Source organism: Garra rufa, chromosome 1, assembly GCF_049309525.1.
Source record: "Garra rufa chromosome 1, GarRuf1.0, whole genome shotgun sequence".
NCBI lineage: Eukaryota > Metazoa > Chordata > Actinopteri > Cypriniformes > Cyprinidae > Garra > Garra rufa.
The window spans coordinates 72,314,569-72,319,622 of NC_133361.1; positions in this window are offsets into that span (position 1 = coordinate 72,314,569).

A 5,054-nucleotide genomic window follows, 5' to 3' on the forward strand; every position below is an offset into this window, starting at 1 on the left:
AATATCTATTTCATGACTAAAAACGCCAACCTTCAGCTCATACAGTATAAGACCCTTCATAGAACACACTACACTGGGGAAAGGCTGTCTAAAATGGGATTCACATCAGAAACTTGCTTGCACAAAATAGTCCGGACACATACATCCACGCCACATGGCACTGCCCACCCATTAAACACTTTTGGGAAGATGTCACTGAATCCCTATCCCGCCTTTTGGGCTGTCACATCCCATTATCCCCTTCACTCTGTCTACTGGGCGATCTCTCAACACTCAATCAAGAAATAACAAACAAAAGGATACTCCTCCTAGCTCTAGCCATTGCCAAGAAAACTATCTTCTTGAACTGGAAATCCCGAAACACTATTCATATAACACACTGGAAAAATTTGCTATCTCCCTAGAATATTTTTCACCTCCTTACAACTATACATCAGAACCACAACATTCAACATCAGACCTCACTTGTCACGAATTGAGTCTCTGTCGTCCTGTTATCATGAACTCTTGCACTACACATCATGGACTTCATCCCCCACAAGCCACTGCACTAATCACTGCTCACACCTGCTCCTTGTGACCCACTGCACTGATTGCTGCACGCATCTGTTCCTCATCACACTGACTGCTTATAAGCCACTCACACACACAGCCTCTTCGCGAAGTCTTGTATTGCCCCGGCTGCATTTCTAAGCGTTTTCCATGTTTCCATGCTCCCTAGCCTTGTTGTTTTCATAGTTTATTCCTGGGGGGTATTGCACAAAAGTAGAATTAAGAAAGCCAGGATAACAGAACAGTCGCGGCTTGACCTAGTTTAATCAGTGCATCCTGGCTTAATCCGTTGCACGTTTGCTGAGCCAGGATGAGAACGCGCGGATATGTTAAGCCAGGTGTATATAGTTTGGATAAATGCGCGTTCATGGTATTCTTAAAAAGATCACGAAATCGATCACAGAATCACCAATGCAAAAATGGACAAAACCCGTGCGGCATACTTTTCGCCTAATGAGCAACAGCTTCTTATGGAAACTTATGAAGAAGTGAAACATATAATTGTAACACGGAGTCAGAGACATTCGGATCCATAAGCAAGGCTTTATTGAGCAGAGTCGACAGGCAGGAGTAAACGCCAGAAAACAGGAACAACGTAGGTAATCCGGGAAACAGTTCAATACTCCAGCAGTGGTCGCAATGGCAGGCAGCAGGAATCAATAACGGGGTACACAGTCCAGGGTCATACACAGGAAATCCAACACAGAAATAAACGCTCAGAATAACGACCATACGGAACGATAAGACTTCGCAATGATGGATAGAAAGTCCGCGCCTTAAATAGGCGAACACTAATGACAAAATGAGAAACAGCTGAGATGGAAAAGTACTAGGTACGTGTGATAAATGGGTCCGTGTGGAACTAATACTCGGGCGATGGTTCCCGCTGTGTCCGGTTGGAAAGGGCCACAGAGGCGCTATTAGTGACAGAGCCCCTCCCCTGCGAACGGCTCCCGACGTGAGCTCCTCCGCGGCGCCGAGGTCTACCACGGGGGCGAGGAGCGGGTTTCTCCGGGTGCTCCTGATGGAACGTGGTGGTGAGTTGAGGGTCGAGAATATCCCTAGAGTTGACCCAGGACTGTTCCTCGGGACCGTATCCCTCCCAGTCCACGAGATACTGGAGAGCCCCGCCTCGGCGCCGAGAGTTCAGGATCTGGTTGACCTGGTAGATGCTCTCGTCTTCATACATTAGGGGAGGAGTCTCTGCTGGAGCGGCCTCGTCCTGGTCCCCCTCTCCTCCCGGATCCACAGCGGGCTTAAGCAGGGAGACATGAAAAGTGGGTGAGATGCGGTAATGGGATGGTAATTCAAGACGAAACGACACAGGAGTGATTTGTCTGATTATTTTGAACGGACCCACGTACCTTGGGCTGAGCTTTCTGCATGGGAGTCGGAGTCTCAGGTCCCGGGTGGAGAGCCAGACCCACTGTCCGACCTGGTACTGAGGGGCGGCTCTCCGAAGGTGGTTGGCCTGGCGGGTCACTCGTTGGATGGCCTGCTGAAGATTGGTGTGTGCCTGGTCCCAGGTTGCTTCGCTCTTCCGCAACCATGTGTCCACTGCGGGGAGGTTCGTGGGTTCCCCGGACCACGGGAATAGTGGAGGTTGGAAGCCTAGCACGCACTGGAATGGGGTGAGTTGAGTGGAGGGTTTCTTCAAAGAGTTCTGGGCGTATTCTGCCCACAAGAGGTAGTCGCTCCAGTCCTCTTGATGGAGATGACAGTAGGCCCGTAGGAAGCGGGATAGTTCTTGATTCAGCCTCTCTACCTGTCCGTTGGACTGTGGATGGTACCCTGACGTAAGACTGACATTGACGTTCAGTTGAGACCAGAGAGCCCTCCACACACGGGACGTGAATTGTGGTCCTCGATCCGAAACTATGTCCTCAGGCAAACCGTAGAATCTGAAGACCTGGTTGAGCAGTGCAAGTTTAGGAAGTGGAATGAGACGACATGACTTAGAGAACCGGTCAATAATGGTGAGAATCACTGTGTTGTGGTGAGAGGGTGGCAAGTCGGTCATGAAGTCCACAGCCAGGTGGGACCACGGTCTCTCTGGGATGGGAAGAGGCTGGAGCAGACCGGCGGGACGTTGGTGCAGGGACTTGGTCTGATTGCACGTGACACACTCCCGGACGAAGGTGAGGATTTGTTGAGTCATGGAGGGCCACCAAAACTTATTGAGAACTAGCTCTCTGGTCGCCTGGACGCCGGGGTGACCAGCGCTGGGATTTTCGTGGATCAGGGTTAGCACGCGTTGCCGTAGGGGAGCTGGGACGTAGGTCAACCCAGGAGGACATTCTGGAGGGGTAGGATCGGTTTCCAGGGCCTCAGAGATCTCGGCCATGATGTCCCATTGCACGGGGGAGACGATCAGGGAGGTAGGAATAATGGTGGCAGGGGAATTGTCTGACTGGGATTGGTCGTGCTGGCGGGAGAGTGCGTCCGCCTTTCCGTTCTTGGACCCGGGCCGATAGGTGATAGTGAAAAGAAATCTAGAGAAGAATAACGACCACCGGGCCTGGCGGGCGTTGAGACGTCTGGCTGTTCTCAAGTACTCCAGGTTTTTGTGGTCAGTCAGGATGAGAAAGGGAATGGTTGAACCCTCCAGCCAATGTCTCCACTCCTCCAGTGCTGCCTTCATGGCCAACAGCTCTCTGTCTCCGACGTCATAGTTACGTTCAGCGGGATTGAGTTTGCGGGAGTAGAAGGCACACGGGTATAGCTTGTCTGGGGTTCCCTGGCGTTGTGACAGGATGGCTCCGATGCCTGTGCTGGAGGCGTCCACCTCCACAGTGAACTGACGTTGAGGGTCTGGATGTTTCAAGATGGGAGCAGAGGTAAAACGAGTCTTGAGATCTTGAAACGCTCTCTCGCAGAGTGTAGTCCATGCCAACTTGTTGGATCCGCCTCCGCTGCGAGTGAGGGAAGTAAGGGGAGCTGCCACTTGGCTGAATCCTCGGATGAATCTCCGATAGAAGTTAGCAAATCCCAGGAAGCGTTGGAGATCTTTGACGGTCTGGGGGCGGGGCCAGTGCAGCACGGCCGAAACCTTGTTGTCGTCCATCGTGACTCCCTCAGCAGAAATGATGTATCCTAGGAAGGAGACGGTGGAGAGATGGAAGGCGCACTTAGGGAGTTTGGCGTACAGCTGGTTCTGGACGAGTCTCTGGAGTACAGCTCGTACATGTTGGACGTGCTCTGACAAGTTCTTGGAATAGACCAGGATGTCGTCGATGTAGACGATGACACACTTGTTGAGCATATCCCGGAAAATGTCATTGATAAGGGCCTGGAAGACAGAGGGACTGTTGGACAGACCAAAGGGCATGACCAGATATTCATAGTGACCAGTCGTAGTGGAGAAGGCCGTCTTCCACTCGTCACCTGCCCGGATGCGAATGAGGTTGTAGGCGCATCTCAGGTCGAGTTTGGTGAAGATACGAGCAGAGCGAAGCTGTTCCAGGGCGGAAGGTACCAATGGTAGGGGATAACGGTACTTGGTGGTCACTTCGTTCAGGGCTCGGTAATCGATGCAGGGCCGCAAGGACCCGTCCTTCTTTTTCACAAAGAAGAAGCCCGCCGAGGTAGGTGAGGTGGAAGGGCGGATGAATCCCTTGGCGAGTTCCTCGTCGATGTATTGCTGCATGCTCTGAGTCTCGGGTTGAGACAGTGGGTATACCCGGCCTCTGGGGAGCGTGGCTCCGGGCAAGATCTCGATGGCACAATCCGTGTCCCGATGAGGAGGAAGCTGAGTGGCCCGGGTCTTGCTGAATGCTGCATGGAAATCCCCGTAAACCTCGGGAAGGCCCTTCGGTGGTTGGGTCTCAGTTTGGGGGTCTGGGATCACGGAATGGTTCCTCTGGGGGTATTTGAGGCACCTTTGGAGACAGGACTGGGACCACTGTGAGATGTCCTGATCCTTCCAGGAAATCTGTGGGTCGTGGAGGGTGAGCCAGGGATGGCCGAGAATGATGGCATGGTGAGGTGATTGAGTGACGTGAAATTGGATGGTCTCGGTGTGCAGGGAGCTGGTGATCAACGTGATAGCCTCTGTGACGTGGTGAATCCTTCCAGCTCCTAGTGGTCTTCCATCCAGGGCTGCCACCGCCATAGGAGGGTTACATGGAACGAGAGACATGCGATGGCGGTTAGCAAAATCTTGATCAATAAAGTTACCGGCCGCCCCAGAGTCAACAAAGGCTTTAGTCTTGATATGGCGGCCGTGGACGATCAAGCATACATCCAACAAGAGAGAGGGCGACAAGGAAGTGTGGCTTACCCGAGTACTGGTGGCTCTAGGTGGGCGAGCGGAACATTGAGCTCGGAAATGTCCAGACTGGCCACAGTAGAGGCAGAGTCGATTTTTCATCCTTCTTTCACGTTCCTCGTCAGTGAGGCGGGTGAATCCCACCTGCATGGGCTCCTCCAGGGCATGAGCAGGAGATTGTGGTGAGGTGAGGGAAGATCATGGCTGACGACTCCTGCGAGAGCGGAGCAGATGG